This window comes from Zootoca vivipara, chromosome 8 (genome assembly GCF_965207765.1).
Source record: "Zootoca vivipara chromosome 8, rZooViv2.hap1.1, whole genome shotgun sequence".
NCBI lineage: Eukaryota > Metazoa > Chordata > Lepidosauria > Squamata > Lacertidae > Zootoca > Zootoca vivipara.
The window spans coordinates 49,837,562-49,860,435 of NC_142591.1; positions in this window are offsets into that span (position 1 = coordinate 49,837,562).

Consider the following 22,874-nt stretch of genomic DNA (forward strand, 5'->3'; position numbering starts at 1 on the left):
ATAGCACGCCAGGCTATGCCATTACTCCTATACAAATAACCTCTGATCAGTGGCAGAACACCTTTCACCAAAAGGTAACTACATATCCTCCACATATTGATTTTTTAAAATATTTCTAACATAATGCTATCACAAATCATGGATTGATGTTAATAGGATTGAGTTGTCCCAACGTTAGCCTCCCTCACTATGGATCAGTATGCTTGTCTACCCTGATATCTATATAATGTGCTCACACTCTGTGGAAAGGAGAAAAACAGTCTATTTTAAGGCTGCTCAATTGACAAGAGAAATACCTCGTGGAAAGATGCAATACTTAACTAACAGCTTTGGAAGGATAAAATGTACTGACTCCATCTGTCATGTACCTGGCCAATGTGTTCTGCACCAGTTTGCTTATGTAACATGCTGGATCAACTTCCCTATCCATGCATAAACTCACTTCTGATTAATAGTACTTATTTGTACAGCTTCAGAACAACTAGAGCCTACCCAATCCTTTCAAAGCACCTCATATACTGCAATTTAATTGCAGGATATGTCATTCATAGAATCAAAGAATTGTACGGTTGTACAAAGAAACAAACCTTGAGTCTATCCCAGTGGACACCTACTCAAGGAGAACACTTCTTATCAAGACTGTTGAAGCTAGGGATGGACAAGTTATCAATGACGATAACCATATACATTTGCAGGGGTCTCTTAACCTTACCTGCAGATGCTGGTGTTTGAACTTGAGAAACTTTTGCATGCAGAGCAGATGCTCTGCCACTGAGCTATGGCCCTTCCCCAGTTGTCATAAAAATATCCAACTACTGAGAAGTATGGATTTGTTGCAACACACATTATCTCTATATTTTTGGCATCTAGATGTATCTAGTCAAACAACGTTGCAGATTTTTAATATGGAGCAAACCTCATAAGGAAACACTGTATGTCCAGTGACAGGTGTTAAGTTGCATTTGCTTTGGTCTGCTGGGTGATACGTACATTAGCATTTCTGTTACAAAACAAAAAAAAAAAACTGCCCAGGTGGATCTGGTGAAAATAATATAACCACATGTGGCAGATGAATAATGCATTTTCCTGTTTCTTTCAGTCAAGGCAATGAGTCACCCTCTTCTTTGGTAGATAGACTGTGCCTCTTGAGAAACCAGAACCAAGGAGCAATTCATGCACTCTAAACAAAGTGAAAATGAGCTAAAAGTAGTACGTATATTGTTTTATCGTAATCATCCTTCCCCAGGAATAAGATAGACTGACAAAGATGAATGATTATAGGGAAGTAATTGGACCACACTTTGGGGAAACATTATTTTCTGAATAATGTATGGATCAAGTAGGTAAAACTTATCCGCTTATGCTATTGGCTGTGACGTGGAAGGGGAGAAGGAGGTGATGGGGCCAAGGAAGCAATTGTGAAGTGAAAATATGCCCCTTTTCATTTGTGTGCAAAGTATGTGATCAACATGACAGGTGAATGAGAAAGAGAACCACATTAGAAGCTGGTGATGTGGAGGCAGGGGGAGGGAGATATGAGTATCCAAAAAGGAAAGGGAGAAGAAGACACCACAGCATTGCATCGGGTTACCTGGTAACCACAGCTTGGAGTGGATCCTATCCCTGCCTAGATTATCCCTGGAATGAGGAAATTCAAATTCAGTGCAAAAAAGAGAGATGTGTATTGGGCACTGATTGATGGTGAAATCATATGGATGGCACCCCCAAATTGACAATCAGCTGTGAATCCAGCATAGACACAAGTTCAGTTTTTCATATTTCTGCATCAGTCTGCAATTTTTAAATTTGACAGCATTTAAATGCATACTTCCCCTGATATGCACATTTTTAATGTGGAGCTTTCTCCTATATATGCACATTTTACAAGCTATTTCCCTGAAGATAATGCATTTCTGTATGCTATTTTTCACTAATATATGCACTTTTGTACACATTTTTTTTGTTAGTTCCATATTCCATATGAAAGAACAGCTGTGTTTCAGTTCACATATTGGTTCAGGAAGTATGAATGAGATTTATTAAAATGCAAGGTGAACCAAATTTCTTCCCTATCCCTACCTTAACCAAATTAAACTAACGGTATTATTCCTAGAATCCACCCAGACCAGAATGCAAAGCATTAAATATATTCATTTAGAGGGCATAGGATCCAGAAAAAGAAGTCATTTGACAAAAAAGAAAAAGAAATAGTATTTCTATTTGATAACTTAACCCACAAAGCTGGCTCCTCTTTTCAACAGCTATCCTAACCACCAGACTTTTACCTGCCTATGCCTTTTCTAACTCTCTCTCTCTCTCTCTCTCTCTCTCTCTCTCTCTCTCTCTCTCCCTCTCTCTCTCCAGCCTTCCTTCTCACTTGCCACTTCATACATGTCACAGACTCTCACATTGCCCACCATTCCATCCCACTTCCTTGCTGTCACTCACTCCTCTACACATTCTTTTATTACACTTGGGTTATATGGCTACTCATTTGACTGATTGCACAAACTGATTTCTAATTAATTATGTTCTTAGTTTCTGGCTAATAAACTTTCTTGACACCCATTTGTTCATTTCACCCCCTTTGGGGCTCATTTGATGCTGCCCAACAGAAGACTTATAAATATGTGGCGTTAATCTGACACTCCAGGTTTGACGCTAAATTATGTCTACATCAGGTGGACTAGATTAACCATAGGCCTCGAGAATAAAGCAGAAGCCTTGATATTCATATAAGATTAAGAGAAGCTGTCCTGCCTCTGTATCATGTCCTGTCATTCTGTTAGTCATCCATAATGAACCTGTGGACCAATGATTTAAAACTGATTATGGCTCATTCAAACACAAGAGACAAATTATTGGCTCAAGAAAGAGAACGTAGAGTTATGGAAAGGCATTCAGGCCAGTCCCCACAAAGCAGGAGTAGGATTCTGTAGCACTGACAGTTCCATCAGGCTGGCCAGGTTTTTGCTACTCAGCAGCCTTGTGGGTGGGGTGTCCCATCAGTCTAGCTGCATGTTATGTATGGGAAATGTATGTGCCCTGTGTTCTGTTAGGATCTCTTCCTCGCAAGTAGGACCCTGGCAGAGACACATGCCTGACTGGCATGTTCCCTCCCTCCTGGTCCATTGTTCGGGAGCTTCAAAAGCTTTCTCCATCCCGAACATCACAGCAACTGATGCCAACTGACATCAGCACACATAGGGATCCACAGAGTTTGCACAATTGCGTAACAGACCACAGCAACTCAGCATTTGGCTAATCTACATTTATTTCCATATAAACACACATGGAGCACTGCAACATGGCTTTCTCTCTCTCTCTCTCTCTAGCATCAGGCAGCAAAGAGAGAGAACAAAGGACAATAGTCCCAATTCACGGAACACAGAATCACAAACATCCTGTCTTCGTCACTTCCCACTCTGTGGAATGTAAACATATATCATCATGTGATAGACAACAATCCCATGAATGCAATAATAATAATAATAATAATAAATAATATATTATTTATACCCCGCCCATCTGGCCGGGTTCCCCCAGCCACTCTGGGTGGCTTCCAACAAAACAGAAATTCTAAAATACAGAAATCCATCAAACATTAAAAGCTTCCCTAAACAGGGCTGCCTTGAGATGCCTTCTAAAGGTCTGGTAATTGTTGTTCTCTTTGACCTCTAGTGGGAGGGCATTCCACAGGGTGGGTGCTACTACCGAGAAGGCCCTCTGCCTGGTTCCCTGTAACTTGGCTTCTCGTAGTGAGGGAACCGCCAGAAGGCCCTCGGAGCTGGACCTCAGTGTCCAGGCAGAACGATGGGGGTGGAGACGCTCCTTCAGGTATACCAGACCGAGGCCGTTTAGGGCTTTAAAGGTCAACACCAACATTTTGAATTGTGCTCGGAAACGTACTGGGAGCCAATGTAGGTCTTTCAGGACCGGTGGTCTCGGCGGCCGCTCCCAGTCACCAGTCTAGCTGCCGCATTCTGGATTAGTTGTAGTTTCCAGGTCACCTTCAAAGGTAGCCCCACGTAGAGCGCGTTGCAGTAGTCCAAGCGAGGGATAACTAGAGCATGCACCACTCTGGAGAGACAGTCAGTGGGCAGGTAGGGACTCAGCCTGCATACCAGATGGAGCTGATAAACAGCTGCCTTGGACACAGAGTTGACCTGTGCCTCCATGGACAGCTGTGAGTCTAAAATGACTCCCAGGCTGCGCACCTGGTCTTTCAGGGGCACAGTTACCCCATTCAGGACCAGGGAGTCCTCCACACCCGCCTGCCTCCTGTCCCCCACAAACAGTACTTCTGTCTTGTCAGGATTAAATCTCAATCTGTTAGCCACCATCCATCCTCCAACCGCCTCGAAGCACTCACACAGGACCTTCACCGCCTTTACTGGTTCTGATTTAAAAGAGAGGTAGAGCTGGGTATCATCCGCATACTGATGGACACCCAGCCCAAACCCCCTGATGATCTCTCCCAGCAGCTGCATATAGATGTTAAAAAGCATGGGGGAGAGGACAGAGCCCTGAGGCACCCCACAAGTGAGAGCCCAGGGGTCTGAACACTCATCCCCCACCACCACTTTCTGAACACGGCCCAGGAGGAAGGAGCGGAACCACTGCATGACAGTGCCCCCAGCTCCCACGCCCTCTAGACGGTCCAGAAGGATGTTACATGGGGAATGAATCTCTAACATGTGCATCATGGAGTTGTGCCACTTGACTTCTGCTGGTTAGTGTCTTCCATACTTAGGCAATTAGGGGTGGGGTGGGGCAGAGAGAGGAAGGGAGGGGGAGGGATACAATCCATACACAATGACAGCCAATGCAATATCCAGGGATGCTATGGGCATGTATGTTTTGCTGGTGCAATTGCCAGGAATAGCAAGATAATAGTATTGATCTGTTAGTCTCTTAACAATGTATGAAAAGGAAATGTTTCTGCTTCAGTGTTCAAAAAAAGAAGAAAGAAAGAAAGAAAGAAAGAAAGAAAAGAAAAGAAAAGAAAAGAAAAAAGTTTATAGCCTGTCAATTACATTCCCTGCATTGTGTGAGATAATCCGAGAAAGATTGTGGGAAACCCTTTTTATTATTATGTCTACCCATGACATGCATATATTCTTTCAGGCTGAGTTCCTGACATTTAGGAAATTGTGTATTAAACGGTATCTTCAGTCAATATCAAGGAAATCACATCGTTCTAGCAGTGCCTCCTTTTGAGAAAGGAGCATATGAATTGAACAAAGCCAGGGGCAAGTAGGATAGCCAGACAGATAGAGAAGAAGACGGGCAATGAAAATTTAAAAAGAGAGAGAAGGAGGAAGAGGAGGAGGAGGAGGAGGTTGGCATAAATTAATATACAAAACATAGGTTTCTGAGTCCTTAAAATAACATTTTATCCTTTATAGAAGATCATTTATTATATCATTCATGCCAAATATCATTTGTAAAATGATATCTATACTTAAAGTATTTTTCCCATAAATGTTTACATGCATAGAATAATAGAATTGGAAAGATGGAAGAGACCCTGAGGGTCCCCTTGTCCCATCCCCTGCAATGCAGGAATGTCAACTAGATCATACATAACAGATGACCATCCAACCTCTGCTTTAAACCTCTTCTGGGAGTCTGTTCCACTGTCCAACAGTTCTTCCTGTTCTTCCTGATGTTTAGTTGGAATCTCCTTTCTTGTAAGTTGAATTTATTGGTTCAGGCCCCACCCTCTGAAGCAGGAGGAAACAAGCTTGCTCCATCTTCCATGTGGCAGCCCTTTAGATATTTGAAGATGGCTATCATATCTCCTCTTGGTCTAGTCTTCACCATGCTAAATATACCCAGTTCCCTTAACATATAACATGTCTTGTTTTACATATTCAAATTCCATTTCATGAAAACATATATTTTAACTTCACCCTGTGAGTCTAAGCTGTTCTTTATAGTTTGCATCAGACATGCTTCCATGCTGTGATCAATCAGGATCAGCTGCCATGCAATCAGGCTTATCTAGCACAGATAGATAAGCCCCTTTCCAATGTAATTAGACAGCTGGATGGTCAGGAAGCATGTTATTCATCTTTAGGATGCTTGCTGTAGTGGCAGCTATTTCATGTTCAGAACTTTATTCCGGAAGTAGGTCAGGTGGTAATGTAAACCAGCTGAATTTGGACGCACCAGGCTGTCTTCTGTAGCCTGTTGTTACAGGATCATAAGTGAGCATGAGTGGGTTCAAATTATTTGATGAATGTTGGGGGAGAGATGCCCATATAAAATAACATGCTAGCAAGCACTTAGATGGAAAGAGGAGTTTTCTTTATTGGGTAACAGCCTAAAACAAGCGTAGCTAATGTGATGCCCTCCAAATGTTGCTGGACTACAGCTCCCTCCCACCCTAGCAAGCATGGCCAATGCAGTGTAGCTGACCTATGAAGGGCACTGTGCTGGCTAGCCCAACCTAAAGCATTCTGAAATCACTTTTCAAAAACTGAATATGCTATTTAAATCATTTCTTTTTATTTATGGCTGTTGCTGAATTCCAAGAGTTGAACTTAGTTTAATATGTTACGGGTAGGTAGCCATGTTGGTCTGACGTAGTCAAAACAAAATAAAAAAATTCCTTCCAGTAGCACCTTAGAGACCAACTATGTTTGTCATTGGTATGAGCCTTTGTGTGCTTTCGTGTTTAGTTTAATATGAACATAAGAACATATGAAGAGCCTGCTGGATCAAGCCCCATTGCCCACTAACCCAGCACCCTGTTCTCACGGTGGCCAGCCAGATGCATCTGGGAAACCCACAAGCAGGATCTAAGCACAAGACCACTCTTCCCTCCTGCATTTGGTGCTTATGGCTAGTAGGTCCTGACGACCTTTATATCTGTGAAATTGTCTAATTCTCTTTTAAAGCCATCTACGTGGTTGGCCATCACTGCCTCCCATGGGAATAGGTTCCATAATTTAAGTATGTGCTGCTTGTCCACCTCCTCAAGCCTTATTAACTGAAATTCATCCAACACAACAGGCCTAGACTGGACACTCTGAACACTCCATGAGATTCATCTGCTACAACTGCAGAATCACAGCAAAGAAGTCACAGCAAGCTATCATTGGTTCCACCATCCCCTTTGAACCAGACTGTAAGAGGCTCCACACCACCCAGAAGAATTCTGCAGGACGGCATAGTGAGGATGTGATGGAAGCAGCAAAGTATGCTTTCTTTGAGGGTTTCACTTCTGCTAGGTAGGCTTGATGATGAGCCCTTACCAGTGTTATTAGAGAACAAATGTACCATAGGAAACAGATCTACAATGATGAGGATGATGATGATGATGATGATGATGCTAGTTATAGATTATAGGCTATTTCTGTTCCTTTGATGTTGAATAGATATCTGTAAAGCTCCAGTAGATAAGTATCTGAGAAATGAATGATGAGAATGTGTGAATGTGTCTAGTATCTTTTACAAAGTGGTTCACCATCAAAGCAGTGCAGCTGCAGCCTCCATTCCTTTGTAGTTAAAGCTGTGAAACAATCGAACAAAAGACAGACTTAAACAGTTTTCAATAGCACCACAGGAGCCTTTTAACTACGCATATGAGGAATACAAGTTGCTGTGGAACACAGCATGGGAAATTGCCGAACTCCACTTAGTACACCTTATGGGGATTGAACAGGATGTCATCGTTCTGCAGGTGCATTTGCTACACTTCTTGAATTTACAGATAAATATAGTCCTTGGCCACATGGAAAAGCTAACAAAACAAAGCAAGTGAGATGATCTGTACTTTTATGTATAACTGGTACCCATTAATCTCTTCTGTAAATAACAAGCGATTGGTTAAATATCTTCCTGAGAGGCAAGTGCCCTTCTGGTGACATACATTCACAACATAATTAAACTAAGTACCAATGTAATGATAAAGGAATTCATATCTCTTCAACCATGTTTCAGTTATTATATTTTTCTTTTATAATATCCCTCTTTTCTTATTGCCAATGGGAGTTTTTCTTCAAAGGCTAAGTGGTGCAAGGGGGGATTTTCACCAGGATTGTGGTGCAGTATGATACCAATAAAAACCAACCACACACCAGTAGTTAATTGCTTTCTAAAAACAGCAAAACAATAACCAGATGACATTAAAGTAATGTTTGATTTGTGTATGAATCCTGACCCTATCAAAGGTATTAATATATGGTCTAAATCTTGGCATATCATTTGGCAAAATCATCTCATCATCTGTGTCGTAGGTTCCTTACCACATTCTGCTAACAAATGGATGTTTTTACCCATTCTGAAACCCATTTTTTAAAGGATAACACAAAAGCACTTTTTTAAAGAACATATGGTGCTCTTGGAGTTATTGAAAATATTAATTATCTATGTATTTTTATTTCCAGCAAACACTAGGCCTGCTAATCTTTGTTAATAACTAGGCTATCACTTCTGTCAAAAGAATGATAAATGTTTTCATTTGAATCCATTTGTTTCCAGAGACTCTTGATGATTTTGTCTGTGGTTTAATCAATACTAACAAATCCTATTTGCCTCCAGCAAATTATTTCTTATTCATAGTACAACATGTCTTTCCTGCTCCAATTTGTCAGGTAGGAATCGACACAAACTCTTAAAATTGACTAGATAGAAAAATTGGTGAGTTTACTTGGAGTGTCATTTCTCCTAGTTTGTATATAAGATCCATGTTTCTGAAATATGTGTCATTGTGTTAGCAATGTAACTTTAAAGTAGAGGGGACTGCTTATGTATCACATAATACTCATGTATATGAAAGCTCTCCAAATATTACAAAATATGTTGTATTGCAGAGACAAGGAGCCTGCAGTTCTCCAGAAATTGCTGGGATACAATTCCTATCATTCCTGACAATTACCAGTAGCTCTGCTGACTGAGACGGATGGAAGTTGGAGTTCAAAAACATCAGAGGACCATGGTTCCCCACTTCTGTTGTATTTTATCACCACCAGAATAAAATACAATTAGAGAAGGAACAAATGAAATTAACTTGCAACCACAAGTGAGATCTAATCTAGATTACAATGGGATAAAATCACACTCTGTGAATCGTCCCACAGTGTGATGATCAGAGTTCAAAATATGTATCATACAAGCCTGTCTATGGCAATTATGAAATTAGCACCCTTCAGTGACTTGCTGTGCAATTCCATGTGCATTCACTTGGAAATGTATAATGGGGTGAACAAAACATAAAATTCAGTGTGGAACAATTCGATTCAGAGGCTGTCCAGTTTGGGTCTGAATTCAATCCTCAGTTAAGAAAACTGAAACTTTGTGCTTCCTTCATTCACTAATGTGAGGAAATTGAAAAACAATTCTTTTTGACAGAATTGGATGAAATTTGCAGTCATGGAACACTCCCCAACTTTAGCAACTATACTACTCTCCTTGAGAATCCTATTCACAAGAGAGTAATGACCAGCTAAGTTGGACACTCTAAAATCAGTTAAAGGGTATGAAAATGCAGGTGAGGAAGGCTAGGTCCTGGATTTGCCCTCGGAAGACACTATGGTGCTAGAAATGTCTGTGCAAGAAGAATCCCAGCAGCCAGTCTGGCCTGGGGAAATCACTTTGTCCTATCCTTTGGACTCCAGTGACTCTCTTTCTCAGTCCTCAGCAGATCTGAAGATTTTCCATTCCTCAGGAGCCAGCATTGGGAAATAGCCTAACAAGGTTAAACCCCAGCTGTTTCTTCAGAGTGAGGTGGAACTGAGAGCACCAAAGCTGAAAGCAGACCTGTTTAAAGTGACTTCCAACCTGTGCTGGAACAATAGTCCAGATAACTACAACAGTCATTTCCCCTTACAGGTAGGTAGCCGTGTTGGTCTGAGTCGAAGCAAAATAAAAAATAAAAAAAAATCCTTCAGTAGCACCTTAAAGACCAACTAAGTTTTTCTTTTGGTACTAGTCTCATTCAGCCCATTAAGAAAACGGCCGCTAGAGGTGCGACGGGGCCAAGGCCTTCCCTCCCTTTCTGTGCTCGGCCGCGGGGTGCGCCGGGAACGCAATTAAACAAAGCACTCTCCCATCATGTCCCGCCGCCAAGCGCAGAGAGGGAGGGAAGGCCGAGGCCCCGCCGCTCCTCCCACGGGCCAGGTAGGGTTGTCAGGAGGCGGTGGCAGCGGACCAAGATGACGGCATCGGGCTCCGGGCCCGTGGCCCACGGCAGCGGGGGGAGCCGGACCGGGCTCCCGCCGCGGCGGCCCTGGAGCCCGATGCCGCCATCTTGGTCCGACGCTGCAGGGGAACGGGAGGCAGAGGGTTGGGGGGGGGGAGAGAACACGTGTGTGTGTATGTCCCGCCTCTTCGTCCAGTCCCTGTGTCCGTGGCGCACATGCGCATTAGTGGGACACAGGGACTGGACGCAGAGACACAGGGACTTTATTATATAGGATGAGCTTTCGTGTGCATGCACACTTCTTCAGATATGAGTTATTTCCCCTGTATAGATCCAATGTAGGAATGTGTTTCTTAGTAACTGGATCTCTTCCTATATTCTATGCCTACTTGTAGACTTGAGTAAACAAGGGCACAGGAAATGCAGTAAACATATGCACTTCCACATGGGGAACTTCTGGGTTATGTCACAGACACTCTTCATTTAAATTTGGTTACATTGCATACATAAAGAATGCAATTTATTAGTATTTTCCAGTATTCAGTAGCCTTATTGAATTAGCATTCCAGATTAATATTTCATTTTCCAGGGTCTTACAGTTTTTCTATAGAGCTAGAAAACAGTGGTTCTGTGTATATGAGCATTTGGTAAAGCGGCAATCAATTTTTAATTTATGTTTTAGATGCTGTGACCTAAAACAGAATTATTAACTTGTGCTTTATAAACATCTTTTTTTAAAAAAAGAATTTAATATGGTGAATATAAACTAACATTTGTACCAACATAGTGAGGATGATGACATTTTGGATTTTTTTTTAATGACTGAAGTGTATTGTTCTTCTGAACACTTAAAAGCCATTTAAATAGAGTTTTCGTGTTTAACAGCATTGTTTTCAAATAAGGCATAAGCTGTTGTTTTGCCTTCACTGTCTGACTAGTATTTCTTTCTCATTACACTGGTACCTATGGTTAAAAACTTAATTAATTCCGGAGGTCCGTTCTTAACCTGAAACTGTTCTTAACCTGAAGCACCACCTGCTACTGCCGCGCCGCTGGAGCACGATTTCTGTTCTCATCCTGAAGCAAAGTTCTTAACCCGAGGTACTATTTCTGGGTTAGCGGAGTTTGTAACCTGAAGCGTTTGTAACCTGAGGTACCACTGTAATTAAAATATTGAAACTAATACATAAAGTACACGTTAATAATATTGCTAAATACTTACTTAACACCATGAACTGTTAAAAGGCAAATTAGTCCTATACCTTCCTAGCATGGAAAGAAATACAATATTTTGTCCCATGACTCCCTCTTCAGCAATCTGTCCACAGTATCCCAAGTTCCACAACCATTGACAAACAAACAACACAGGAAGTCCCCTTAAACTGAGTCAGACCATTTGTCAGAGACCAGGCTGAGGAGTAAAGCTCTGATGAGGAATGGTGGGAACCTCCCCCTCCCCCTGCTCCTGACCAGGATCCTGAAGCTGCCCAGGAGCAGTGGAGCAGTATAGATTTGGAACAGTGGTTTGCAGAGGGGCATAGTTCTGAAGACAAAAGTTGGGAAGAACTGGGGAGTGAGCAGCAAGGTGATGAAGAACTGGGAGAGAGAGAGCTAACAGACTCTCTCACTCGAAAGTGTTGAGCCTATCAGTCCAAGGTCATGTAGAGCAGATAAGGTGGTGATACAAAAAGCATAGTGGTTGTGAGATCAGGTTACAAGCAGTGGAAGTGACTAGGAGGGAAGTTGGTGGGAACCTTCATTGGGAGCACCTTTCCTCCGAGATGGACTCTTTGTTCTTGAGCTGTGATCATTAAAATCTCTTTAAATGGTAAGAGACTATTTTTGCTTTGTTCTACTTATCCATCATCCCCTGGCAAATAGAAGGGGAAGAAATGGAGGCAGTGAGAGATTTTACTTTCTTGGGTTCCATGATCACTGCAGATAGTGACAGCAGTCACGAAATTAAAAGACGCCTGCTTCTTGGGAGAAAAGCAATGACAAACCTAGACAGCATCTTAAAAAGCAGAGACATAACCTTGCCTACAAAGGTCTGTATAGTTAAAGCTATGGTTTTCCCAGTAGTGATGTATGGAAGTGAGAGCTGGACCATAAAGAAGGCTGATCGCCGAAGAATTCATGCTTTTGAATTTTGGTGCTGGAAGAGACTCTTGAGAGTCCCATGGAAGAAGATCAAACCTATCCATTCTTAAGGAAATCAGCCCTGAGTGCTCACTAGAAGGACAGATCCTGAACCTGAGGCTCCTTTGGCCACTTCATCAGAAGAGAAGACTCCTGGAAAAGACCCTGATGTTGGGAAAGATTGAGGGCACAAGGAGAAGGGGACGACAGAGGATGAGATGGTTGGACAGTGTTCTTGAAGCTACCAACATGAGTCTGACCAAACTGCGGGAGGCAGTGGAAGACAGGAGTGCTCTAGTCCATGGGGTCACAAAGAGTCCGACACAACTAAACGTCTAAACAACAAAAACTTATCCATGGCCAAAGGGAGGGAGGAAGTCACTTTCCTGAAGCCTGACACCATTGGTCCATCTAGCTCAGTATTGTCTACACTTACTGTCAGTGGCTCTCCAGGATTTGGGGCAGGGGTCTCTCCCAACCCTACCTGGAGATCCATCTGAGCTATGGCCCTTCTCTATGTTGTTATAAGATTTTTCATAGTTGTCAGCCATTCTGATTTTGGGCATCAATTATCTCCAATGCAGAGGGCAAGAGTTTGAAATCTAAATTGAAGCTATAAAATGAGGCACTTAATGCCTGTGATACGAAATGCTATACATCTGTAATTCAGCTTGATGTATTGACCAATTCACTATGTAGATATTTCAGCCCTCAGCTATGATTGACTGCTTAGTCATAAGCAAAATAAATGGGAACTATGAGCTGGATTAACTTGTAGAGCATATTCTTATGATGCTTGGATAGAAATATAAAAGTTACCGTATATTTCAGCTAACTGTTGGATACCCAAATGAAAGCAGACCACAGAAGGACATTGTGATGAATTATAGTGTGACTGTATGATAAAGTAGTTCTGTGCAATAAAAAAAATACCCTGATGTATCTGGGACACTAGTATTTGAAAGATATAAACATTCAGCCTTAAGGTTGAAATTACTTAGAAGATAGCCCAGAATATACCTTCCAATATTATCAGACCTGACACTACTGCCAAATAGGACAAGTACAGACAAATTGCCTAAGCCAGACCTTACAAACACCATTAGCACATTTAATGGATGCAGCTTCTTTGTTGCGCTGTAGGCTGAAACACAGCTGAACTTTCCAACTAATCATTTCAGATAACCAAGCCTGCAGCAGAAAGCAACTAGAGAAAAGAAAGGGATTTACTTGTAAATGCCGTTCTGGGGAAAGAGACAATGTCCTTCTATTCAAATAGACCATGGGGATTCCTGAATGGCTGAAGCCAGCTTTAATTGCTAGTACGACAATTACATTTGCCTTTCAAAGTTTTACATAGCCCCAATTGTATTGAGAATTTAAAACAACTCTTCCTAGGAGGAGAGGTTAGAAAGGGCTGTGTTGGTAGTGTGGAAAAGCTATCAATAGAGGGGGGCTGTGTCATTTACTAGATATGGTGAATGGAGGTCCTACATTTTGGGGTTCCTGAAACTTGAACTGTTATGGGGGGCCCTTGGCAACTAACCAACTGTAATGGGTGACCACTTCTTCAATGGGGGTTGTTCCATGACAGAGCCTCAAACCTTTACAACATCTGTGGTAGTGTTGAAATATATACAACAACAAAATCAATTTGAGTCATGCAACTCAAATTGTGTCAACTACACTAAAAGTTTTTAAGCAATGTGGACTAAAATTACTTTGGGGCTCCTTCAGGATTAGGGGTTCTGAAGCTGAAGCTTCATTAGTTTCATAGTAGATCCGTTCCGGCATATGGTACTGGATTTTGACCTGGATAGTATTATGTAAAATTCCAACTAGATGGTTTTACACTTGTAAACAGCCCATGGAAACTGACACCCATGTTAGCCTCAAGGCTTATCTGTTAAATGGAGATACAGTGGTACCTCTACTTCCGAATTTAATGCGTTCCGAATGCACATTCGTAAGTTGAAAAAATTCGCAAGTCGAATCCCATAGGAACGCATTGGGAGAAAAATATCGTAAGTCAAAGCAACCCTATCTAAAAATTCGTAAGTAGAAAAAATCCTATCTAAACAGCATCCAAGATGGCGGACGGAGCTCCATTCGTAAGTAGAAACATTCATAAGTCGAGTCATTCATAAGTAGAGGTACCACTGTACTGATTTACTTCAGACAGTTGTTGAACTGTCTGAAGACAGAGCTAATGATTCTGAAGCATCTAACACATTCTAAGAACTATGCAAATTTGGATCTAGCCAACAAAGTTAAATGCTTTATTAAGTCTCATAGGCATTAACTGTAGTGAGTTAAAACACATTCCTAATTATCCCACTGAACTCAATGGGTCTTCCAGTCGCTTACCGTAGCTTGGGCTGCATTGTATGCATATTAATACTTCTAAAGTTGCTTAGTTTCTTTTGGTTTACACCTATGAATAAAGCCAGCTTTAAAACTAGATGGGAGCCTCATAATCCATACATCTAACAATGCAACAAGATGTAGTCAACATTAGAGATTTTAAATTATATGTTTATGCAATTATGAAATATGAAAATTATATATACCATATTTTTCCGTGTATAAGACTAGGTTTCCCCCCTAAAAATAATGTCAAAAATTAGGGGGCATCTTATACTCTGTGCCATCTCTCCCCCCCCCATTTTCTTAAATCTGAGTCTCCAAAAATAGGTGGTGTCTTATACATGGGGGCGTCTTATAGACGGAAAAATGTGGTATATTTTCAGTAACACAAGACTTCATGAATATGAGGTCTTTAATGAAACTCATATCTTAAATCAGTATATTTCACAGTAGTGGTTGGTGCCTGATGGGACTGGTAGGGTGGAAGCTAGGGTGACCAACAATAGGTGGAGCCAGAGTCAATAAAAGAATGAACCACTCCTCATTGGTTGTAAGTAAGACGACAGGCATGCAGGGGCTGGCTGAGGGCTGACTCAGATTGGCCCTAACAGACTATTAAAAAGGAATGAATTTTGACTGAATACTTTTTATTTTTGGGGAAATGTAGCACTTTTCTCATTCTTTGACTTAAACCTTTAACTTTTTTCTTGGTATTTGTGTCAGTAAAGAGTCAAAATGAGCTATTCAAGAGTCTCACTGGGGGAGAGTTGGGAAGGTAATGGACCTTTTCATAGTCCTGATGATGCACCACTTTACCCTGGCCTTTGAGACCTGAAATATATATTTTAGGTGCTAAATCACAGCTATTTTCCAAGTTCATGGGAGATAGTTTGTATTTTCCCCAAGACCATTCTGAGCCTGGCTGGAGGATTTCTCCCCATCATTAACCTTAACGTTCTTATTTCACAGACAGGGAACTGAAGTGGGAGAGGTGATTTGCCCAAGGCAGCCTAATAGGTTTAGGACTTCTCCTAGGATCTGAGTGCATGTCTTACAGGTCTAAGACTATTAATTCGTGTGTTAGACCTGACTAGCTCTCCATCAAGACTGTCACATTTTGGGGGCACAGTGGTGCTTAATTCTGCTTTCAGCAATCTACTTCTTCAGAGCCATTAGCTGGCTAAAGAACATAAATCATTTGTCACTCATTAAGCATTAGGAACTTCTGGAGCTGACCTGAAGTATCTCTTACCATTCTTAAAACCATGTAATTCACACACTAGTTGTATTTATAATGTGAAAACTTGAATATTTGAAATGGTTTTGCATCCATAACACAAAGTGCAAGCTATATGAATATATGAATTCGTCCAACGACACATCATTCACAGGTACTGCAAAATGGAATGAGTCATTGATATCAGTTGCAGGGCCAGTGGAACTTCAAATCCTCCTCTGTCTATTTCACTTAGCAGAAGACATGGAAAAGCAGGGATTAATATGCTCACCATGCTGCTGCTGCTGTTGTTTTTTTAACATAGCTTCATCACCTTTGAAGTATAAATCTCCCTTCCTATAAATCTCCTCCAGGTGTTGGAGTCATCCCTCAGCTAAGGTCCAGGTTAATTTTCCTTTCTTTGGGGTAATGTGTTTTACCAGGCTCTTGCTTTGGGGACACATTGGCAAGATTTCTTAGGCCACCCCACCTTTCTACAGGAATCCACTCTCTGCCTCTCAGAATGCTCCCCGCTCCATCCTTTCTCTCCTTCTTGCCTTGATCAGTCTTTCTTCTCCTCTTAGTCTTATAATTATAGACATTTCCTTTCTTTAAAAGAATAAAATTTTAACGGTGTCTTGCATCACCACCTCAAAGTATCTGTCTACAAATAGGCAGGCTTAATCAACACCGTGCCTACAAATTTTATCCACTTTTGTGAAAAGGAAAAAATATATACAGTCATACCTTGGAAGTTGAACAGAATCCATTTTGGAAGTCTGTTCGACTTCTAAAATGTTCGAAAACCAAAGTGTGGATTTAGTTCCTGCAGCCAATCAGAAGGCACAGAAGCCCCGTCGTACGTTTGGCTTCCAAAAATAGTTTGCGAAGTCAATTCCAGGTTTGCAATGTTCGGGAGCCAAAATGTTCGCAAACTAAGCTGTTCAGAAACCAAGGTACGACTGCAAAGCCATTTTAGGTTCCCTGTTATACTGAATGGAGCACAGAGTGGCTTCAGAACAAAACAGACTGCTTCCCAAAGGTACAGATACAAGTTGAATTTTGTGTCCTGTACACACGCCTGGGAAATTCCCCTTTAACACAAATTTAGATTGAGAGTGCATGTGTTACAGAGTATGTTTGACAGTAAAAGCTACAGTCTGGGGAGGGAGGTGTGCTCCTGAAATCATTACCCCATCAGAATAGAATAGAATAGAAATTTTAAGTCATATAGTGATAAGGCTCATGACCTGCTTATGGGCTTCCCATGGGCAACTGATTATCTGTGAGAACAAGATGCTAGATTAGATGGGTTTATGATTAGGTAGCGGAATTGCATATTGGAATTAGTTACGTAAACTGTTGAGAACAAAGAATATGTTTATTGAACTATATATTAGTTCATTCAATCTCAGATATAAAGCAATGCATAGGAGCCAATTCCCAGGGGCCATGGGGGCTTAGTACCCCACAATAAAATATTTGAGGGGACCAGGCCCCCACAAAGTTGGTGTGCATTCCTATTCAAATGGTGTGTATGCACTGTATCATGTGATCAATTATGTGGGATGGGGTTTACCTAGCCCCCTACAATATTTTATTCAAGTTGGCACCCCTGAAGTAATGCATGTAGAATTATGTTTGAGTTCTAGCTTGCATCTGCATATAAAAGTATAAAATGAATGAGCCTAATATTTTAGGAATGAACCAAAATGAGTAATTTCACAGTCTTGCAATGTGATTTAACTGATCTATAGTAATAAAATGATCTATAGTATCATCTATTCACAAGTTCATAGTAGGACAGATCATCCTTTAAGTCCAATTTCTGTTTGTTTGTTTTAAATTATCCTCATAAAAGAAACAATATCTGATTAGATTCAAGAGCTCCTTTATTTATTATCCACATATTTCATCCACTTTTAGCTGACAATCTGTCAAGTTGATGCAATCAATGATTGACAGTTTGGTAAAAGTTGGAGTTCAAACTTTAAAAATAATGAGAAACCAAGAGTATAGAAATAGTAGTGAAGTTATTAGTCTTTCCAGCCACTGAGCAACATTATTATTATTTTTTTCATTTACGAGCTTGATGGGTACCAATTTAAAGTAAATAAATTTTCATGGACAAAGCTCAGCTCTATCCATTTAACTTCGCAAAGACGCACTACAGTGAAATTAACTTTGGGATATCAAGTGGGCCAGGGAATATTTTAAGAAAAATTAAATATTTGCAAATAATAAGGAAGATGAGTGCATATCTCTACAATCGGAACCGCAGGCACATTTTATGTGCCTGGCATGTCTGCAATAAAAGTGAGAGCTGCCATTTTTGCTTATATTCATTCAATGTGGCATTTTTAGAACACATTGGGCTGATTTAATTATACTTTCTCCAAATTGTGAATTTATCAACTTCAGCTCTTCCACAGTTGTATAAACACTTGTAATTATAACCCTCTCAAATCAATTCTGCATCATTTCATCAATATCCTTGAGCACAACCTCTAAATGTTTATATGTGAGTGTGTTTGGGTGGGTAGTATTCTGCCAATGGTCTCAAACTCCAAATGCAGCTTGCAACTGGGATTTGATCTGATCATGTTAAGTAACTGTTGCCCACCTCTATAAGAGTAGTTGAATCATAGAATTGTAGAATTAGAAGAGACCCAGAGGGTCATCTAGTCAAACTCTCTGCAAGGCAGGAATCTCAACTAGATCATGAATGACAGGTGGCCATCCAACCTTTGCTTGAAAACCTCAAAGGAAGGAAAGTCCACTACCTCTTGCGGGAGTCTCTTCCATCGTTGAACATTTTTTACTCTCAGAAAGTTCTTCCTGATGCTTAGCAATTCCTGAACACAATATTTTGAGACTTTAGGCACATTTTGAATGGATTACTGCATGAAGTTATTGAACTGAGTTGTTACAAATAATAATAAATTATTATATTAATAGATTAGTGCATTTTAATGTTCTGTTGGAAGCTGCCCAGAGTGGCAGGGGAAACTCAGCCAGATGGGTGGGGTATAAATAATAAATTATTGTTGTTGTTATTGTTATTGTTATTTTACAATACCCAAATGAAACAAAAGACTTGGATCATTTTATATTTGGGATTCTTTGTTTCACAAATAACTGTTCATAGCATGTTAAATCTGTCATACTTCTGTCTATATCTATCTATCTATCTATCTATCTATCTATCTATCTATCTAATCTCTCTCTCTCTCTCTGTCCATCTATCTAATTATCTACCGTATCATCTACTGTGTTTGTGTGTGTGTGTGTGTGTGTGTGTGTGTGTGTCTGTCTGTCTGTCTGTCTGTCTTACTCTGTCTCTCTGTATTGCTGGGGTGTTTGTACATTTCATTCAACAGGTGAACAATCTGTGTTCCCGTGTGCACAACAGTTGAGCAGTATACTCATTTCATTCACATGTAATATCAAATAAGAATACAATCTATGTACCTTTATAAACAAAGAGTTGAACTGCACAAATAAACAAGTGTACACTTTCACACAAACACTTGTACATATGTAGAGACAGCTTGTACTTGTGTGTACAATGTGTGTCAATCTGATGTTTCTAAAACAAACTCTAATTGTATTGGCTTTCTATTAATGTTATATGCTTCGCTTTCAGTGTACAAAATGCTGCATTCTTAGTGCATTAAAAGAAGAAACTTCTCAGACCCCAGTTGTTTCCCTGCTACATGCATAGTTGCTCCCACATGGCAGTAAATGGCTTATTTCAAGAAAAGACAAGGCAATCTTTATCTATCCTGACATGTTCCAGAAATGTTATTTATTCATTTATTATTACTACAACTGCTGCTCCTGTTTAAGCCGTCTGCCTCTGTAAAGACTTAAAATGCGCTTAGTACAGAAACCTTGAGACCACTCAGTTCCTTTTTGCATAAACAAAAGGCCTTTGCATGAACAAAATATATCTCAAAATCACTTGTTTTGTTTATAAAGTTTGCATTCCACCTTCCTATATTAAAATGTGCTGAAGGCAGAACATGGCCTTTCAGAATGTCCTGCAATCCTTCCAGTGCTCTCCCACTCTCAAGTCAGCAAAATAAAATGATATGAAAAGTGGTAGTAGTAATAATTTATCCTATTGTGCAAGGAAAGTTGTTCTGTTCTCTCAGTGTTACTCTGAATATCAAAAGAAGAAACACTTTAGGGGGGGAAATAGAAAGAAAAGCTGTACGCTGACTGTGGAATCAGCCATCTGCATGCACGGCCTCCAGGCCTCATGAATATGTGAAATGCATGCTAGTCTGCCTGTAAGCAATGCTACTAATGTCTTTACTGAAAGACCCTCTGGGGAAGGCAAACTGTTCAGCAAATCTTCACTAATGTTGAGTTCAGAAACCAGAGAGGAGATATCAAACTATCACTTTGATCATACATCATTGCAAAAGCAATTTGAGTGCTGTACTTCCTTGATCCTGTTACAAAAGTAGGGTGCCTCGCCCTCTCTCTGCTGAGCAGTAGCAAGATTACAGGCGGTCCCAGCGACTCACTCAGGGTCTGTGTTCCTTTGGAAAATTGAGACATGGCGGAGACTGCCGTAGCTTTAAGAAAAATGGTTTATTCACCTATTTACACCTTCAGTCTGCATGAAGAGAATACGATCTTACAGCACAGTCATTTCAAGAGTGGCTTATTCCCCCACAGTAGGGCAGCCCTGGAATCCAAGGCATCTCTACCAGCCATCCTTCAGCCAGCCTGCCCAAGATGGATCCCAATTCCTTTTCTCTCCTCTTATTCTTCTCAGAACACCTTGCTAAAAAAAAAAAAAACACCTCACAACCCTCCATTTGCCTGTCACTTCAAGCACACACCCCATCACCTTGACAGCATCTTGTCTCTCTAGGCCAAAGGATTCCTCTCAGAAGGCCCATCAACACCTTTTGCCACCTTAACAGATTTGCTCTTCACTAGGCCAGCCAGGTTGGTTTGCAGGGCTGGCACAGTTCTGCAGCTTGTACGTTCAAAATCCTACCATTTATTAATTTCCAGGCTTTAGTGGGTTCCCCATCAAATCTATAGCAATACTTTGCATTTTTGAATGATGAACAACTTATGGGAAGTCAACCTTTATTCATGCACTTGTCTGGTCTGCAGCATTCTTTGGGAGGGCTCATCACTGCTCTTCCACTGGATAGACCTTTGTTCTTCACCAGCCACACCCTTGGAAGGCACACAAGAAAGTCCATGTCAGCATCATCTAGACTTGGCTTGCTAATGAGCTCCATTTTGTGAAATGCTTTACTATGTTTGAGAAGCCTGTTGTCAGATCCATAGAAGCAGCACCAGTCTGTAGTCTTGGAGAAAATAAATAAAACTCATCTGTTTGCAGAGAAATGTTCTCTTGCAAATATTTTACTGACTATCCTAGAATACTGATTCTTAAAAAGGCTTTTGAATTTTCCTGAGGACATTAGGAGGGAAGGAAAACAAATCCATGAAATAGCTGATTGTTTCTCGCTGCATGCTCAGCAAGCACTAATAGGAAATGTTAAGCAAAGAGTGAATTTATGTTTCATATTAAATCAGATATAAAAGTGCTCAGTAAAAAAAATAAAAAGACAGCAAGACTACTACTAAAACACACACAGAGAGACTTCTCTATATAATAAGCTCCACAAACAATCAGAAGCATGACTAACGTAAGTCAATTGATTTAAATGGGTCTACCATGAGTTTGACTCAGTGCAATCCAAACCCAAGATTCACCAAGATAAGTGTGTTTGGAACCAGCAGGGTCATCTAGTCCTGTCTCAGCCCTAGGCTCCATCAGCATAACTTCCTCACCCCAGCTTTGGTTGAGATTCCTGAATTGCAGGGCGTTGGACTAGATGACCCTTGGGGTCCCTTCCAACTCTATAATTCTATGATTCTATGACTCCTTCAATCCTGCTGAGGTGGGGCTATGCTAGTTCAGCCAGTGGAATATCAGCTGACAATGTATGCTGACATAAATCCCAAAAGAAGAGTTTTCCCGGGGTGGGGCACTTATTCCAAACTTCTTTTCGCTCAATCATGTGACCTGACAACAGGTCCGGCCCCATGATGAGGCAGAGTGAGGCAGCTCTTACTTACTTAGCAGGATCCGCTAAGTAGGTCCGCTCTATTGACTGATACTCTGAGGTCCTGAACCCGCCAGGGGTGCTGAGTCCCTCCATGCTATGACAGATACCATTCAAGTAGCAGTTCTATCTTCACCATGTAATAGGTTCTAGGTTCTTGAGAGACAAAAAAAAACATATCCGCTCCATCTTTAGCAAGGAGAATGTTTAGCAAGGCCAACCATTAGTTGCATAATTTTGTTGAAATATGTTGTGATTTGCAGATAATTTCTATAATTAAATCAACTGTGGCGTAGCAAAATGGAGCCATCTGCCAAAAACCTTATTATCAGACAAACAATATGTTTCATCTGATAGGAGCACTTTGGAAAAAAGAAGACGCAAAAAAAGACCAGTACATTTATTAAATAAAATGCAAATTATTGTGAACAAAGTAATGAGAAATAAACATTATCATCAGGAGCAAGCCCCAGTCTCTACATGAACTAGCAAGCTAGCATCTCAATCAAAGTTTCGAGTTTAAACATTTAGTTGAGTGCATATTGGAATACTGTATCTTACAAGTGTCTGACCAGAAGAGCTCTTAAGTACACTCGCAGTGTGGTCCTATGAATGTGTGTAGTCTAAAACAGGGTTTCCCAAACTTGGGTCTCCAGCTGCTTTTGTACTTCAACTCCCATCATCCCTAGCTAGCATGACCAGTGGTCAGGGATGATGAGAAGTGTAGACCAAAAGCAGCTGGAGACCCAAATTTGGGAAACTCTGGTCTAAAGTAAATCTCATTGAAATTTATCCAATGGTAGTTCAACTCAAGAGTACACACCTTGAAATAAATGGACATGACTAACTTAATGAGGGTGAAAGAGAAGAGCGCAAAATATGGTCAGAAGCTCAACAT